General features: G+C 43.5%; 1 long non-coding RNA gene and 1 pseudogene across 1 annotated transcript; one reads left to right on the forward strand and one right to left on the reverse strand.

The window, feature by feature from the left end:
- Positions 1–8063: 8063 nt before the first annotated feature.
- LOC119133008 lies at positions 8064–19970 on the forward strand (annotated as a pseudogene).
- On the reverse strand, positions 17025–17390 carry LOC119133009. Its single transcript, XR_005100029.1, has 2 exons — positions 17238–17390; positions 17025–17067 (listed from the first exon to the last, which is right to left on the reverse strand). It is a non-coding gene; the product is annotated as an uncharacterized LOC119133009 (long non-coding RNA).
- Position 19971: the final 1 nt, after the last annotated feature.

The following is a 19971-nucleotide window of genomic DNA, read 5'->3' on the forward strand; positions in this document are numbered from 1 at the left end:
TTTATTTTATGGCCTTTGAGTTGAACCCAGACCAAGCCCTCTGCTTGTCTTGAGCTATTTGTCATTGTTGATACATTTTGCAGGATTGTTGATCAGAATCTTATAGTATTCATAAATAAGAAAGCGAATAAAGGCATACCTAATAATAATTCATCTGGGCTTCACCTGACTCAAAACCTATTGGTGTGACTTTGGGGGAAAACCCCTTTTGAGTTCCAGCATGTCTGCCAGTTTGAGTTTCTCATATGAAAACTTGATTGAGCCCCATGAAACACACACGGTTCGATCACACCCAGGTTAAGAACCACTGTCATAGCTGCAAAATGAAATATTTTCTCCTCTGTTTATTTGCACAGTGCATCTGGAAAGTATTTATAGCATTTAGCATGCAATCAATCATGCATATACAAACAAGCAGTGTAAATTTACGGATCATCAGATTTAAGATTATTCTTAATTTATTAAATTAAGAACCAAACAATTGGTCTGTTTCTTAAAACATGAAGAATTACAAAAGTGTCATCACACATCGCTCATCTTCTTTATCAGTCTTAAAGACCAAGACCAAGGTGAGGTGAGAAAGATCCTCTCTCAGTGGCTGAAGACCCAAGCACTCTTGTGGGTAACGGGAGGACTCTAACATGTATTTGTTTGTTCCGCTTAGTTGCGTCATGTAGAACAAAGCTTCATGATTACCATCTTCAATATTGTCTGGAATATCCTGTGGTTAAAAAAACAAGCACATTGGGTTATTAATGGCTTGAAGATCAAATTGTGGCACAAAGACTCGAGACATTTCTAGAAACGGTTAATACTCACCATAGCCTTTGGGTAAATTTTTTTGTGGTCACCACAGCAAACCACAAACTTACCGCTGTTTCTAATAGCATACAGCATGACAGGCATGCCCTCCATAGGTTCAAGACTGGATTTTTCATAAAAATGGAAGGTGAATTTGCAATCTAAAGACAAAAAAAGGATAATTAGTTTAAAGATTTTTTGACATACCAGATATGTTTGTTCTGATATCCTATCATGGTGTGTGTAAATCTTAAATTGCCATCTTAATTCATTAGCTAGTTAAGTGTTTTTTGTGGGGGGGGTTGTTTTTACTGCTCATTTTCTTCTTAGTACAATTTAACTGCAAAAAAGGCAATCCCAATTCAGTTAATATCAATAATATTATCAATACATTAACATTTTAGTTATTTTAATTTCCATTGATTCATTTGGAATACCTGTAATGTGTTTTAGAAGTAAAAGAAATGAAAGTAAAAGTCACAGAATGAATTGTTTTCTGCTTTAAATCGAAATGCCAGAAGGCCACGGCGCAACAACGGAATGACTTCTTACCAGAATTGTATTGTTGCTGTTTAGTTAAGTTTTGGACTTCAAATTGGCTGCCATCCACTAAAAGCAGATATTTGTTATCGTTATTTCTAATCAATCTATTAAAGGACTGTTCAGACTTCCTCAAGGTAGACCCATCTGTAAAAAAAACAAATATACTGAAAATCATAATGGAAGGAATAGAGCGTCCTCTTGCATAAGTACAGCTAAGACAATATGTAGACAATAGTCATCTGTATTGTTCTATAACTTTCTTTACCTAGCTCATCCACGTCAACTGGAGCTGCAACACAGACAAGGGCAGGAATTCAGGCATTTTGTTTCAAAAAAATTAAGTAATTGACCAACAGATAATAAACCCAGTATTATTTTTTGTGTTATTAGCCACAATTAGGTTCTAAGCACAAATGCAAAATATTATAATATCTGTGTTTGGGCTTCTTAAAATACAGGTGTTATTACATAATTTGTTAACCAAATACTACATATATTGCACATGGAATGCATTTTATGATGCAGACATTTTGAATTTGATGTCTGCAACACATTTGTAAAAAGCTGAGACAGGGGCAACACATGGCTGGGAAAGTTGATTCTCAACCACTCTGCCATGAGAGATCCGCGGGAAACTATCCAATGTCAATTGTTTTGACAAATAAAATAAAAAAAAAAAACGTTTTAGAGTGTTTATATGTGCCAACCAACAAGCAAAATAATCTAATGCTCTTCCACTGGATGACAGACTGTATTTTTTTAAACTGTACATGCAATTTTTGTGCATTGTTCTGCTCAGTGTTTTGTGAGATTTTTTTTGCCATGTGAATTAATAATAAGGTTAAGCAATCGTCTTTGTAATGTATTCAGTTGATTATCAGTTCAAAATGGTTTGCAAACAATTGTATTCTGTATTTCTCTACATTTTAAACAATGTGGCAACTTCAATGGAATTATACAACTTCATCTGTCAAATCTGACAGGTGAGCCACGCCTTCATCCATCAGCTGATAAGGACGCGTCACAATCACATCACTGACACTCTGATGAAGGCGGAAGAACCCGCCGAAACATGTCAGGTAAATGAACCTAAGAAAATTGTTTGATATAGAAGAACCAGTGAAGTAATTCAATGGAATTAGTGTTTTTTTGTCGTGACTGTACACCAGGATACTTGCAAGCAAAAAAGAATTGAACTGACCTTGAAAATAGAAGCAGTTGTTATCAACATCAAGAAACTTAGAGGATATACCATTGGTAGACATTATGTTGATCTGTTATGAAAAAAAAAGTTTTATTTAGTTTATATTTATTCATGCATAGTATTTTGTTTCAACTGGTTTTGGACATTCTTTTAATTCCTTTCTCATTGTTACACATTGTCAAACTACAAATAGACAAACTTTTCCCGGTTGTGTATAATTTCATATTTTGAAGTTCTGATGACACCTCAAATGGTAATAATTCCCTACCTTATTCTGAAACAGATTGTTAATGTTTTCTGGGATTTTCTTATTTTTAGCTTATATTAGTTTATACAATATCTGTGAATTGTAATAGGTTTGATTCAGGCAAGCATTATGGTGGACGACTGCAAAGTTAGAACATCTGCCTCACAGTTAAAACATTGTGGGTTTAAATCTGGGCTCTACTGTGAGAACAAACATGTCGGTCACTGTAGTTGATTTTTTTTTTTTTTAAGAACAGGAAGTGCATCTCTTTCTAACTTATACCATACACTTTCAGAAAAAAATGGGTACTGTAGTAGTCTGTTTATGTTGTCTAAAGTACACATATTCGTGATGTTATAAGATTCACAATTGAAGTTTAAGTACTGTTTATGGTTAGAAAAGTTAAACAAATGGTGCAAACAGGCAAACCATTTTTTTTTGGCGTGTAAGGGTACAAACAAGTGCTCGGTCTATGTGAATGACTTTTGGAAGAGCTGTCTGTATAACAGAATGTATCATTTCATAGAAATAAACAGTAAGCGAAGTAAACTAGACTAGGGATAGGAAAATGGTTGCTCTTTGTGTGTTTTAAACCAACTGAGAATCAGTGTACTTTTGTACATACAACCACTCTTTGGTTCTGGCATGCTTTACCGCATGCCATTTTACTTGCACCTCTGCTAAAGATATTGGTGGTAAGCTTGTGAAAAGAAATCTCTACACACTTTCCTTTAGAGGCAGTGGTCTCAAACCACCGGGCTACCTTGGACTGTAATAAGGCCAAAACGGTTTAAAAAACTTACGGTTTAACAGAAGCTGAGAAATATTTAATTTTGAGTAGTGATATTCAATCTACTAATAATATTAAATACATGAGATAGCAAAATGAATTTAACAAACGCATTTGAAAAGGCCGGAGGTGGGTGGGCGTCCATCCCAGGCGCAGAACACTTTGTCCATCCGTCCCGATACTAGTACTCTTATTGGTCCAGTGCCTTGAAGTTATTCTTATCTGGTCTTCTTTTGTTTAGAAAAATAAAAACTATAACTTTAAAAAATATATATACATACTATATGTACTTGTCTTGCAACTACAATATAAATAAATAAAAAATACATTTGAACAAATCACTAATAAACGTTTTATAAACAATTATTATGTGTTTAAGAAAACTTGCGTGGGGCAGCAAGGCTGGAACATGCTCTTGGACTGAAAAGGCACTTCTGAAATATATGTTTATATGTTGTGTTTGCCCCTAACATTTTACCTTGTGACAATGGGCACATCAAGAATAACCAAACGTTTTAAGTAAATCGATTGGTCTTGCCGAATGAAATACTCCAGCAACTGCTTTCCTGCTCCGTTCGCAACTGAGGTACACAAATGTGAACGAGGCCAGCTTGCATTCGTACGCACGAAGAAGATCAGGGCCAGTGAAGAAAAAAAAAAAGGGGGTGACAGGATGCTGACTTTTTTTCTCAGAAATGAAAAAAAAAAAAAGGGGGGGGGGTGAGCGGGGTCAGGATTCTGACTTCCATTTGGCCAAATCATTCTCCGTGCACCTCCATTAGCGACCTGGTGATGGAGCGTATTCGAAGCCCAAGTGGGCAGGTGCGGCTGGCAAAGTCGCCGCCACGGTTACACAAACATTGAGCCCGCACGTCAAAATAACTTTGTAAAAGAAACAGTGTTACACGGCACAATGGACATTTTAATTTAATACCGCCTATCATGATTCATGTTGTGAGAAGATAACACAGCAATACAGTGCAGGAAGAGCATTCTCTCGCTCAGCGAAGCTGAGAGGCGCCTCCGATTGCTAAGTCTACTAACTTAGTATATATATTATATAGTATCAGTATGGTATACTTAGTATATAGTATTTTAAGGAATACAAGTGATGAAATTCTCACCATACCGTCAATGACTGGCGCAGCTTGCCCCCGTGGCTCTTCGATTGTTAAAGCGGGATCAAACAAGTGAAGTATAGCGCCTCGTAGTGTTGGGTCGTGAGTGAACGATTCGTTCGAAACGAACGAATAGTTTCAGTGAACGAGAGTGAACGACTCACTTCCTAAAGTGATTCGTTCTTTTTTTCCTTTCATGTATAACTTCAACCAGTAGATGTCAGTAATGCCCATTGAAGCTGGTGCTACCTCGCCGTAAAACAAAACGAAGAAGAAAATCAGCCAATCAGCAGCGCCAGCGAGCGTTAGATGGAGGAGGGACTTTACGAGTCAGTGACGTAACTTCCCGTTCACGAACGAGTCGTGAATTTATTATTATTATTATTATTATTATTATTATTATTATTATTATTATTATTATTATTATTAATAAACATTTATGTGAAAACTTATCTAGTTTTTTATTCCTTGTTTTTATACTCGCCTATTAAAACATAAAAATCAGACATTTGGTTAACAGCTTTATATGACAATATGTATATGTGTTTTACGTTGTTATATGAGTTGGTGCCCCCCAAAATAACAAATGTCGGCATAACGGTTTTTTTTTCAACCTTTTATTCAAACACATTCGGTATAATAACACCATCAACTACAAGCCAACAAATACAAAATTAAAACATCAATGTCGGCATAACGTGTGTCGGGTGGCAATGGCATAGCAGCTGTCTGTCACTCACTCACTCGTGAAGACCAATCAGCAGCGCCAGCGAGCGTTAGATGGAGGAGGGACTTTACGAGTCAGTGACGTAACTTCCCGTTTACGAACGAGTCGTGAATTGCATTTCCCGTTCACTAAAGAACGAATCTGTGAGTGAACGAATCACTCACTGAGCGAATCACTCACTGAGTGAGCATTTCCAGTTCACCGTGAGAACGGACCAGTGAGGGAACGAATCCTGGCTTTCCCATTCGCTAACGAGTCAATGAGTGAACTGCCTTCCTGTGCATCAACGGATCAGTCAGTGGACGTGTTGCGTCTCCTGGCGTGAACTATGTAAACCAGAATGTAGATTTACGATTTACTTACAGTAGGTTTAAATAACATGTATGCATATATATGCCTAAATATTGTTATCCAATATATCGACTGCAGTTTCACATTAGATTGCTGGTTTGAGATGTACTTTAATTATTATTATCAGTGGCGTAGCCAGGAATTTTTCCAGTAGGGGCGCGCGCCCACAGGAAAAAAAATCGAACATCACCCACGCCGTTCGCTGATCGCTAAAACAACATCCGGGTCCGGGAGGCAAACGGTGAATGGATAACATCGCGCACATAGAATAGCGCAAGCACATTCGCGCAAGACCGAAAGAAAAAAACGGCATGAAAATGAAGAATCGAAAAAGCTCGATTTTTTTCAACCGGGGCGCAGGGAGTCCTAACCGTGGCGCCGCCCCGGCTCGCCCCGGCTTGGCTACGCCACTGATTATTATTATTATTATTATTATTATTATTATTATTATTATTTTAATAAACAATTAAGTTATAACTTGTCTGCTGTTTTATTCCTTGTTTTTATATTCGCCAATCAAAACATAAAAATCTGACATTTGGTTAACTGCTTTATATGACAATATGTATATGTGTTTTACGTTGTTATATGAGTTGGTGTCCCCAAAATTAACAAATGTCGGCAAAACGTTTTTTTTTCAACCTTTTATTCAAACACAAACACATTCGATATATAATAACACCATCAACTACAAGCCAACAAAAACAAAATTAAAACATCAATGTCGGCATAAAGTGTGTCGGCTGGCAATGGCATAGCGGCAATGCTGTCTGTCACTCACTCGTGAATCTTCGCGAACGACCAATCAGCAGCGCCAGCGAGCGATAGATGGAGGAGGGACCTTACGAGTCAGTGACGTAATTTCCCGTTCATGAACGAGTCAGTGACGCAATTTCCCGTTCACGACCGGGTGAGAGACTGTTGCCAACGGATCAGTGTGTAAGTGTTGTATTATAGAAAGAAATGTGTTAATTACCCGAGCCAATTATTATTATAAATAATAATTTGGCGGGGTTGTGTGGTTGTATTGTTTGATGTGTATGAGTTGTTTCCACTGGATGTAAAAAAAAAAAAAAAAAAAAAAAAAAAAAAAAAAAAAAGAAACGTATCATTGTGTGTGTGAGGGGGGGTAGGATTGGGGGGGATTCATTGAACGATTCGTTTGAACGACTCTCTTGGGGCAACTGATTCTAAAGATTCAGTTCACCTAAAAGAACTAGAATGCACATCACTAGCTCCTCACACAGCCCGCCCCTTGTGGCGCAGCTTGCCCGGTTGCCGCTTCGATTGTTAAAGCGGGAAAAAACACGTGAGTCTGACTGAAGGTTCAGTCCTCCCACAGCCCACTCGGAAAAAAGAGTGAAAATGCGGAAGCGGAACGTGCAATACTGTTTTCCGCGAGGAGATTTTGATTCATACTGTAATGTCTTGTATTATCTGTTCATTGTAGTGTGAGGGCGGGGTCAGGAATGTGAAGTGGCGTCATGCGTGTTTGTGCGGGCTAGTTAGCTAACAGCAACTCCTGTATGCATGTGTTTTTCTGTTGCCTTCTTTTGTTATAATAAAAGCGGCGATCAAACCGTATGAACATCCTTGAAGCACTAAGGGGCATTACATTGATGTCAGAAGTCTTGTGTGTGTCAGGGTGGTCTACCGAGTGGCGGTTCCCCCTAGGGGCAGAAGGGTTGCCCTGCATCGAGACAGGTTGGCTCCGCACCGGGGCAGTCCGGGACCGTGGTGTTCCCGTGCTTGAGGCGAGGTCGGCTTCACCCGCCACTTCCGGACGTGCTCCCTCTCCCCACCCCTCCCCGGCTGGGGAGGTGGTTAGGTCAGTGTTTCCCAACCTTTTATCATTCACCTTTTCATTGGAAAAAATCTCGAGGCACACCAACAAAAATCAATTGAGTGTTACACCAGCTTCTATATTAAAATCAGTTATATTACAACGAAAGACGTAAAGTCCTATTCCTATATATGAATGAAGAGTCGAATAATTGAATAAAAATAAATACTAAATATTCTTTTAATTGTATTTTGTTTTTTTAAATAAAAGTGAGTTTTTTAAAAATGTTTTAGACAGTGTAAGGAATAAACTATTGAAAGTGATTGTGATTAAAATCCAAAAGAATCAACATGACTTTGCTTACTGTTTTAGACTAGCCCAATCACAGCAAAAACTAGAGTGTTTAAATTTCAGGGTTAAACATGTTATTGCTTGTTCAGTTTTAGTTGCATATTAAGTGCTTATTACTGACATTTTTGTTGTTGCATGTCTCAGCATAATGCTGGTCCAGGTTCGGTACTGCCAACAGCAGAAGTATGTGAAGTTGGATGAGGTTGATGGATGGTTTGATTTTATGCAGTTCCATGAAAAAGGTTTGTTTTTGTTTTACTTATGCTTGGTTTAGTTAAAGTCGGGAGAAGAACACCCCTTTCTTTAAAATTTGGACTGAAAATCTGTTGTTAGCATCACGGCTGTGTACGTGCCTCCTAGCGCTAACACTAAAGAGGCCATGAGGGTTCTCTATCGGACAATCAGTGAGCTGCAATCCACGCACACAGAGGGGGTTTTCATCATTGCTGGGGACTTCAACCAGGCTAGCATGAAGACTATTCTTCCTCATTTTTACCAACACGTGGATTTTCCAACTCGGGGAGAGAACACTCTGGACTTGGTTTACACCAGTGCTTCTCAAATAGTGGGGCGCGCCCCCCTTGGGGGGCGCGGTGCAATACCTGGGGGGGCGCGTGTGACCCTGGGGAACAGGCTTTTTTTTTTTTTTTTTTTTGGCAGTATTAGAATAAAGTGTAATTGCGCATTTACTACAGTAGGCGGCAGTGGCGCTCTCATTGTTACTTCTGTCACGTTTGCGACAGTGCAACATTTTACGACTTACAAGACAACAGGTTTGCCTTGGTTAGCACAAATTGTTTAATTCACCTTGTTTTGTAGGTTCAAGTGTTTTATATATTGTGCTCCTGAGTTAATGTTGCTGAACTGAATATAAATAAGTTATTATTTTTTTAGTTTTTGTAGTTTATTAGTTATTAAAATTATTAAATATTATTTATTGATTTGATTTAATTTTGCAATGGTGCAATTAGTTGGTCAAACATGTTTACAGTTTAAACAAGGATTTATTTATTCTTAATTTCAGGCATTGATGCACTTAAAATCTTTTCTGTTGCAGACTTAAAACACGATTTGATAAAGTTATTCTTTGTAAGTTTGACCATATGTCTTTCTTTTTTTCTTTAATGTTAATAAGGATAAAATGTTATGCAGAGATGGATAGTCACGGTGGGGAGTGGGGGGCGCGAATAGTTTTCTTCTTGCTAGGGGGGGCGTAACAGAAAATAATTGAGAAGCACTGGTTTACACCAATATAAAGGATGCATTCAGAGCAGCCCCCCGCCCCCACCTCGGCTCTTCAGACCACCTATCTGTTATGCTAATCCCTGCATACAGGCCCCTGCTGATCAGAGCAAAACCCACAGTGAAGCAGGTGAGGGTGTGGTCTGAGGGGGCCATGGAGGCACTCCAGGACTGCTTTGAGTGCTCTGACTGGGACATGTTCAAGTCAGCAGCAACATATGACAATCAGATCGACATTGATGAGTACGCCATGACTGTGTCAGACTACATCAACAAATGCTCCGAGGACGTCAGCACCACTAAGAACATCATCACCCGAGCCAACCAACGACCCTGGATGACTGAGGATGTACGTCATACGCTACGAGCACGGAACTCAGCCTTCAAGTCTGGCGACAAGGAGGCACTGAGGACAGCGAGAGCCAACTTGAACCGTGCCATCAGGCTAGCGAAGCGAAGCCACAGTCAAAAAATTCAGGATTTTTTCCACGACGCCAATAACACCAGGAGTATGTGGCAAGGCATACGGGCGATCACGGACTACAACTTACCCTCCCCCCCGGTGGGTGAGGTTGATGCTGACTTCCTGAATGGTCTAAATAACTTCTTTGGGCGTTTTGAGGCACTAAACAGCACTCCTGCAGTTAAAACTGTTCCCCACCAGGAAGAGGAGGCCCTCTGCCTTGACTCAGCCGACGTGTGGAAGACTCTGAGAAGAGTCAACCCACGTAAGGCCCCAGGCCCCGACAACATACCTGGGCGGGTGTTCAAAGAATGTGCAGGCCAGCTGGCTGGTGTCATCACAGACATTTTTAACATCTCGCTGGACCAAGCCAAAGTGCCAGTGTGCTTCAAGGCTGCCTCCATCATTCCGGTGCCGAAGAAACCTCAAATCACCTCATGGAATGACTACAGACCTGTGGCACTGACTCCCACCATGATGAAGTGCTTCGAAAGGCTGCTCAAAGATCACATCGTCTCCAGACTCCCCCCAACATTCGATCCATTCCAGTTTGCCTACCGGCAGAACCGCTCTACTGAGGATGCCATCTCCTCCGTTCTTCACCTGAGCCTGGCTCACCTGGAGGAGAGGAACACCCACGTGCGGTTGCTGTTCCTGGACTTCAGCTCAGCGTTTAACACCATCATTCCACAACATCTGGTGGAAAAACTGGAACACCTGGGCTTCAGCACCCCCCTTCGGAACTGGCTGCTAGACTTCCTCACCAACAGACCTCAGTCAGTCCGGGTCGGACAGAACACCTCAGATGTCATCACCCTCAGCACAGGCTCCCCTCAGGGCTGCGTCCTGAGCCCCCTGCTGTTCACCCTGATGACACACGACTGCGCCCCCAGGTTCACCACCAATCACATCGTGAAGTTTGCAGACGACACAACGGTGGTGGGCCTCATCAGGGACAACAACGACCTGGACTACAGAGAGGAGGTGGAGCAGTTGGTGGGCTGGTGCAGAGAAAACAGCCTGATCCTGAATGTGGAGAAGACGAAGGAGATCATCGTCGACTTCAGGAAGAACCAGCCTCACCACGCTCCACTGATCATCAACAGCTCAGCTGTGGAGGTGGTCAGCAGCACTAAATTCCTGGGAGTCCACATCACAGACGACCTCACCTGGACTGTGAACACCACAACACTGGTCAAGAGGGCACAGAAGCGCTTGTACTTCCTGCGGAGGATGAGGAGAGCCCACCTGCCCCCACCCATCATGAGGACGTTCTACCGAAGCACCATAGAGAGCATTCTGACAAGCTGTCTCTCGGTGTGGTGTGGAGGTTGCAGCGCCTCCGATTGGAAGAACCTGAGGAGAGTGGTGAGGACAGCAGAGAGGATCATCGGGGCTCCTCTTCCCTCCATTCAGGACTTGTCATCCCAGCGCTGCGTGTCCCGAGCCCGAAATATTATCAGTGACCCATCACACCCCCACCATGGACTGTTCTCCCTGCTGCCCTCTGGGAAGAGGTTTCGCAGCATCCGCTGCAGGTCCACCAGGTTCTGCAATAGTCTTTTCCCTGCTGTCGTCAGACTGTTGAACATTCAAACGTAGCATTCCTCTGCACACTTGTAAATACTGCTTTTGTCTCCTGCACTGTTTACATACTTTATCACTGCTGCACTTTGTACTTTATAATTACCGTATTTTCCGCCCTAAAAGGCGCACCGGGTTATAAGGCGCACCTTCAATGAACGGCCCATTTTAAAACTTTGTCCATATATAAGGCGCACCGGCTTATAAGGCGCATAAAATAGAAGCTATACTGCATCAAACTGAGGTTGACTAGGGTTGCGGTATGCATCCACTAGCCAATAACCAACGAGCCCTCTATAAACAATCGCGTTTCTCAAACGATCTCCTATAAAATGATCAGAACTGACTAAAGTTCGATCTAACGCATTGGTACTACTTACCTATGTTTCCCTTCCATATCGATCCGTAGATTTACTCGAAACATTAACAGAGCAGCCTATTTTGACAGGAAATAGCCTGGTACGTATAGCAGCTATCGCAATAGCATTAGCCATCCGCAAAGTCTCACGAGCCTCAGCGAAGTGTAAACAATCGCGTTTCTCAAACGATCTCCTATAAAATGATCGGAACTGACTAAAGTTCGATCCAACGCATTTGTACTACTTACCTATGTTTCCCTTCCATATCGATCCGTAGATTTACTCGAAACATTAACAGAGCAGCCTATTTTGACATGAAATAGCCTGGTACGTATAGCAGCTATCGCAATAGCATTAGCCATCCGCAAAGTCTCACGAGCCTCACCTCGCAATCTCCCATGAGCCTCAGCAAAGTGTAAACAATCGCGTTTCTCAAACGATCTCCTATAAAATGATCGGAACTGACTAAAGTTCGATCCAACGCATTTGTACTACTTACCTATGTTTCCCTTCCATATCGATCCGTAGATTTACTCGAAACATTAACAGAGCAGCCTATTTTGACATGAAATAGCCTGGTACGTATAGCAGCTATCGCAATAGCATTAGCCATCCGCAAAGTCTCACGAGCCTCACCTCGCAATCTCCCATGAGCCTCAGCAAAGTGTAAACAATCGCGTTTCTCAAACGATCTCCTATAAAATGATCGGAACTGACTAAAGTTCGATCTAACGCATTGGTACTACTTACCTATGTTTCCCTTCCATATCGATCCGTAGATTTACTCGAAACATTAACAGAGCAGCCTATTTTGACAGGAAATAGCCTCGCGGGTACAACAGCTATTCGGTGACGCCCCCTGACTACAGTTGCCGTAATGCTGGGAAGCGATGCGACCTTGTAATTTATTAGTCGTACTAAAACGTACTGAAACATTTTGGCAGAGCACTGTGTACAACCAGTATGGATCAACAAATTCATCAGTTGATCCATATATAAGGCGCACTGGCCTATAAGGCGCACTGTCGGCTTTTGAGAAAATTTTAGGTTTTTAGGTGCGCCTTTTAGGGCGGAAAATACGGTATCTTATTTCATATTTTTATATAGAATGTCACTTTTTAACCAGCCGAAATACCTCTACATTGTTGAAAGCCGTATGCAACGAAATTTCGTTTTGTACACACCTAGTGTTGACAAAATGACAATAAAGTTCTGTCTAAGTCTAAGTCTAAAAGGTAATGTATTTCTTGTCGGGGAGTTAGTGTGGAGTTTGTTTAATCATACAGTGGTGGATTCATTTATTGAATGTGAATTCATTTGTGAGGCAAGAACAGTCCTGGCTTAAAGGTCCACTCAGATGTATCTTATCTCTTCCAGTCATCGAGAGATTTTGCCTGCCACCTGACGCAAAAGTAGTGTACAAAGATGCAACAGGGACAGAAGTTGATGGAGACATTTTTAGTGACCTTGTCAGCCAAGGCAATGTGGTTCTAAAAGTCTTCTCAAGTGACGGCGAGAAATGTAAAGGATTCAATGACATAATGCAACCTAATGTCAAATGGTGTAACCTGCCAGTATACAGAATAATAAATCTGCAGTCTAATGTGAAATAAATGTAATTTACTTTTGCAATGCAACAATATGTTTTGTTTTTTAACAAGTTGTCACATTTAGAAAAATATGTTTTTAGGATATATGTGTTGCCAAAATGCATTCAAATTTACATACTGTCCAGATATACAGTAGATGATTTAAATTTAATGTTTTCAGAATAAAGTAATTAAATACACTAAAAGGTGGTTCAAATATTCAATATTTATCATTCTTTGTGGTTAGACTACTTGATATTTTCAGGGACATTCAGTCTGACTTTCGTTAAATAGTCTAAATGTCATTTCAATTGCCATAAATCCAACATGAATACCAAATGTATTTTTGATAAATCTAATGCATGCCTTTAAAACAATTCATCCATCCATCCATCCATCTTCTTCCGCTTATCCGGGGTCGGGTCGCGGGGGCAGCAGCTTCAGGAGGGACTCCCAGACTTCCCTCTCCCCAGCCACTTCATCTAGCTCATCCCGGGGGATCCCAAGGCGTTCCCAGGCCAGCCGAGAGACATAGTCTCTCCAGCGCGTCCTGGGTCGTCCCCGAGGTCTCCTACCGGTGGGACATGCCCGGAACACCTCCCCAGGGAGGCGTCCAGGAGGCATCCTGATGAGATGCCCGAGCCACCTCATCTGGCTCCTCTCAACGTGGAGGAGTAGCGACTCTACTCCGAGTCTCTCCCGGATGACCGAACTTCTCACCCTATCTCTAAGGGAGAGCCCGGACATCCTGCGGAGAAAACTCATTTCGGCCGCTTGTATCCGGGATCTCGTTCTTTCGGTCACGACCCATAGCTCGTGACCATAGGTGAGGGTAGGAGCGTAAATCGACCGGTAAATTGAGAGCTTTGCCTTTTGGCTCAGCTCTCTCTTTACCACGACGGACCGGTACAGAGTCCGCATTACTGCCGACGCTGCACCGATCCGCCTGTCGATCTCGCGCTCCATCCTCCCCTCACTCGTGAACAAGACCCCAAGATACTTAAACTCCTCCACTTGGGGCAGGATCTCATCCCCGATCCGGAGAGGGCATTCCACCCTTTTCCGATCGAGGACCATGGACTCGGATTTGGAGGTGCTGACCCTCATCCCGACCGCTTCACACTCGGCTGCGAACCGCTCCAGTGAGAGCTGGAGATCACGGCCTGAAGAAGCCAACAGCACAACGTCGTCTGCAAAAAGCAGAGACGCGATGCTGAGGTCCCCAAACCGGACACCCTCAACGCCTCGGCTGCACCTAGAAATTCTGTCCATAAAAATTATGAACAGAATCGGTGACAAAGGGCAGCCTTGGCGGAGTCCAACCCTCACTGGGAACGAATCCGACTTACTGCCGGAAATGCGGACCACACTCTGGCATCGGTGATACAGGGACCGAACCGCCCTTATCAGTTGGCTCGGTACCCCGTACTCCCGAAGCACCCCCCACAGAACCTCCCGAGGGACACGGTCGAACGCCTTCTCCAAGTCCACAAAACACATGTGGACTGGTTGGGCGAACTCCCATGCACCCTCGAGGATCCTGTTGAGGGTGAAGAGCTGGTCCACTGTTCCACGGCCAGGACGAAAGCCACACTGTTCCTCCTGAATCCGAGGTTCGACCTCCCGACGGACCCTCCTCTCCAGCACCCCTGAATAGACCTTACCAGGGAGGCTGAGGAGTGTAATTCCCCTGTAATTGGAACACACCCTCCGGTCCCCCTTCTTAAAGAGGGGAACCACCACCCCAGTCTGCCAATCCAGAGGCACTGTCCCCGATGTCCACGCGATGCTGTAGAGACGTGTCAGCCATGACAGCCCCACAACATCCAGAGCCCTTAAGAAATCCGGGCGGATCTCATCCACCCCCGGGGCCTTGCCACCGAGGAGTTTTTTAACTACCTCAGTGACTTCAACCCCAGAGATTGGAGAGTCCGCCTCAGAGTCCCCAGGCCCTGCTTCCACAATGGAAGGCGTGTCGGTGGAATTGAGGAGGTCTTCGAAGTATTCTCCCCACCGACACACGACGTCCCGAGTCGAGGTCAGCAGCACGCCATCTCCACTGTAAACAGTGTTGACGTTGCACTGCTTCCCCCTCCTGAGATGCCGGATGGTGGACCAGAATTTCCTCGAAGCCGTCCGGAAGTCATTCTCCATGGCCTCGCCGAACTCCTCCCACGCCCGGGTTTTTGCCTCAGCAACCGCCGAAGCCGCGTTCTGCTTGGCCATCCGGTACCTGTCAGCTGCCTCCGGAGTCCCGCAGGCCAAAACGGCCCGATAGGACTCCTTCTTCAGCTTGACGGCATCCCTTACCGCCGGTGTCCACCAGCGGGTTCGGGGATTGCCGCCACGACAGGCACCAATGACCTTACGGCCACAGCTCCGGTCGGCCGCCTCAACAATGGAGGCGCGGAACAAGGTCCACTCGGACTCAATGTCCCCCGCCTCCCCTGGGACGTGGGAAAAGCTCTGCCGGAGGTGGGAGTTGAAGCTCTTCCTGACAGGGGATTCCGCCAGACGTTCCCAGCAGACCCTCACAGAACGTTTGGGTCTGCCAGGTCGGACCGGCATCTTCCCCCACCATCGGAGCCAACCCACCACCAGGTGGTGATCAGTTGACAGCTCCGCCCCTCTCTTCGCCCGAGTGTCCAAAACATGCGGCCGCAAATCCGATGACACGACTACAAAGTCGATCATCGAACTGCGGCCTAGGGTGTCCTGGTGCCAAGTGCACACATGGACACCCTTATGTTTGAACATGGTGTTCATTATTGAAAATCCGTGTCGAGCACAGAAGTCCAACAATAGAACACCGCTCGGGTTCAGATCGGGGGGGCCGTTCCTCCCAATCACGCCCTTCCAGGTCTCACTGTCATTGCCCACGTGAGCATTGAAGTCACCCAGTAGAACGACGGAGTCCCCAGAAGGAGCGCTCTCCAGCACTTCCTCCAGGGACTCCAAGAAGGGTGGGTACTCTGAGCTGCCGTTTGGTGCATAGACACAAACAACAGTCAGGACCCGTCCCCCCACCCGAAGGCGGAGGGAGGCTACCCTCTCGTTCACCGGGGTGAACCCCAATGTGCAGGCGCCCAGCCGGGGGGCAATAAGTATACCCACACCTGCTCGACGCCTCTCACCGTGGGCAACTCCAGAGTGGAAGAGAGTCCAGCCCCTCTCGAGAGGGCTTGTACCGGAACCCAAACTGTGCGTGGAGGCAAGTCCGACTATATCTAGTCGGAACTTTTCTGCCTCGCACACCAGCTCGGGCTCCTTTCCAGCCAGAGAGGTGACATTCCATGTCCCAAGAGCCAGCTTCTGCAGCCGGGGATCAGACCGCCAAGGTCCCTGCCTTTGGCCGCCGCCCAGCTTGCAATGCACCCGACCCCTTTGGCCCCTCCCACAGGTGGTGAGCCCATGGGAAGGGGGACCCACGTTTCCTTTTCGGGCTGAGCCCGGCCGGGCCCCATGGGCGAAGGCCCGGCCACCAGACGCTCGCCTTCGAGCCCCGCCTCCAGGCCTGGCTCCAGAGGGGGGCCCCGGTGACCCGCGTCCGGGCGAGGGAAAACGTGATCCATTAATTTTTTTTCGTCATAAGGGGCTGATGAGCAAACAATTTTTGAAGATATTTCTGAATTGCCCATCAAGATTGAGATCTGTTGGTGTGCTGTTTCACGTCGTGAACGTGCTGTTGCTTGGTTAGATCAAAAATCTAGAATTTTCTTGGTGCTCCTTGTCCTCTCCGCCCGAGTGGTCTGACTCAAGCTTCAGTTCAAGTGCAAGTACATCAACTATACTTCTCCTGCCCTCCAAATATGTTGAATATCCGAAGACAGTAAGCTCAACCACTCTCACTCATCAAGACTCCGAAGGCCAGGTTGAAGGTTGACTCCAGGTTTAATAACAAGGGAAAGGGTGAAACTGGGAGAATACAAACCACATTGTATAATCAGTCATACGAACTAAATGAATTAAATCAATATGAAATCTCAATCAAGCTTTTATCCTATCGTCTAACATCACAGAAAACTATAATTTCAGAACTCAAAAGATCTATTTCGATCCATAATAACTTAAACAAAGATACATACCAACGATGCCTTGTATAACACAAAATGTAGGTAGCAGTTTTGCCGAACTGCAGGAGAGAATAGAACAAGCAGCGTTCTCTTTAAACACTGTGCTGAAACCTGCGCTTACTTCCTGATTCTAGTCACGTGACCTACTCTATCTTAAAACTGATCACAGACTACAAAGACATGAAAGACATGACAATACTCCTGGATGAGGTCCCTAGGAAGAAACCAAGAGTTGAGGGTACAATTGATGCGGCATCTGCTAAAAAGGTAGTGAAAAAGCTCAGTTCTCACAGGTTTCTTAAAATCAACATTTATCATTCTTAAGCTCTAGAAAAGCTGTTAATCACATTTGTTGCTTCTTTTTTTTTCAAAGTTGATTGAAACTGTACTTGGAACCAGCTCAGGTGGTGAAGAGGTCCTTCAAGAATATCGCACAACACAAACTCTAACAGATGCTACCAGAAGAAAATTGATCAATGTAATAGTGGCACACATGATTGATAAACGCAGGTATGTGTGTTCTATTTGTCTGTACTGTTCTATTTTTAACAAGTAACTGCTTTGCCGTTACATTAATATAAAAGGCTAATTTAATCTCTTCTCAGGCAACTCCCCTCCAAAGCTGTTCGAGAAGAGTACGCTCTTGGGATAGTGACAGTGTTCCCGTCCCTCAAAGACCCATACTCCAAGAAAGACTATGTATAGTCATTATTATTGTTTTGGGTTGTTGGGTTCTGTGTACATTACAGTAACATTTAGATTCTGAGATTTCTCAGGAGCTTATGAGTTTGACAACAGATTAATTTTGAATGTATTTCCATTTTAGGAACACTTCTATGATGCTGCAAGCAGCACCGGATACATTTCTTGGCGTCTGAAGACGATCCAGAGAAAGATTAGAAGAGGAACTGCATCTACAAGTAGCCCCACTGGCTTTTCACCAGGAGAGAAAGAAAGAAAGAAATAACTGTCCACAAACTAGATAATGTTCCCATTAACATTTACTTGTACTTAATTGTACTATTCTATTACCTACAGGCTAGGCTTTGTTTTTTAAAGTGAGTTGTGTTCACTTTTCTTCAGGGGGCCCAAATTTCCGAAGGTCCATTATTGTTGAACAGCAGCCTGATGGGGATGCATGCCAGGAAGCCATCTCTTTGCTCAAACATACAAGACACTTCCTTAATTTTCCAGAAGATGAGAGAGACCTTTCAGCACCGTCAGAAGCTTATCAATGACCCAGACAAAAGTCTTGATATCCTCTCCATCTTCCCAAGATTCCTGGATACAAAGGGATTGGTAAGTATGAAATAGGACGTTTAGAGAGGCTTGAAATGTTGTGCTGAATGTGGTAGTAGTATATTTTCTTTGTTATAGGTGAATCAAGATTTCACTCTCCTGTTTGATGATGAGGTTTCCACCAGGCTGCTTCAGAAATGGGATCCGATCTTCAGGTATAACATCATCAGAGGCCGAGCAGCTCACCTCAACACCAGAGTTGCGTCAATTGGTGCAGTCAGCAGAGCGTCCACCAGGAAGTGATCTTGATGAGGCACCAAGTGAGTTTTGTTCTATAGAATTTGCTATAAGCAGTTACAGTTCAATACAAGTTCAAGTGACCCTATTAATAAAGGTCAATTTAATTTTTTATGTTACTGGACTTCAATTGAATTTTTTTTGTTACTGGACTTCAATTGTTTATTCTGTGTATTTCAAATGATTTTTTGAAATAATTTTCTTTAGCTGTCAGATTACAGTTTATTGCAGCACATTTTATCTCTTCAACTGTTACACTTAAACATGCAGGATTTAAAAAAGTGCCTTTTCAACATTTCAACTGCTGTTAGCCCTTTACAAAAGCCATTCCATTCTCAACTCACAGAAAATGCTGTTTCTAGTTCTCATTCAAACTTCAACAATATCTTTTGAAGTATTTGCAGTTAATTATATTCTCGTGACTCAAATTATATTCTCGTGACTCAAATTATATTCTCGTGACTCTTTATCCATAGCCTATGACCAAGAGATGGCCTCCCTGTTGCTGCTGTTACATCTCCTTCCGCCACCACCAGGGGGATCGAAATGTCCAAAAATCAGCGCCTCTGATGCAGTTGAGAGACTTGTAGTCTTTCATAAGGTAATTATAGTTAATTTATAGTTTTTATGATGACTTGTCATCTCACCCTGATGTGTAAAAGTATATAATAAGTGGTGGATGAAACAAATTGCAGTCGAGTTTACATAGGATGTTTGAATAATGAATTCTGTAACGCTATTTTATCTGACTTACCCTGACTCTAACGTCCAATGTCCTTGTCAACCCCAGTCTTGCTGCAGTTTGGAAGAACATCTTCAGAATCAGCAGAGCCAGCAGCCGTACCTCCTGGCCGTTGGGCGCCAGAAGAGGAAGATTGACAACTTCTATGTCTCCATGGACAAGCCTCTCATCCCCTGCCAAGCCAACCGCTCCCTTGGGGCATTTGATGAGCTTTTTAAAGCTCATTTTGTGTTCAATGTGTCTTATGATGGTGCGCTTGTGAATTTTTATACCTTTCTGCAGACAACAGTCTATAACATTGATATGGGGAAAAATGGAGTCACCAAGAGTTCGAGACTTGAGAGCCAAACTCCTTAACCAAGAAATACCTCTTGTATGATTTGAAAAGAAATTCTGCGCTTAATTCATTGCAGTATTTCCATGTTTGCCATAACTACTCGTTTGACATAATGCACGATCTTCTTGAAG

This window comes from Syngnathus acus, chromosome 13, assembly GCF_901709675.1.
Source record: "Syngnathus acus chromosome 13, fSynAcu1.2, whole genome shotgun sequence".
NCBI lineage: Eukaryota > Metazoa > Chordata > Actinopteri > Syngnathiformes > Syngnathidae > Syngnathus > Syngnathus acus.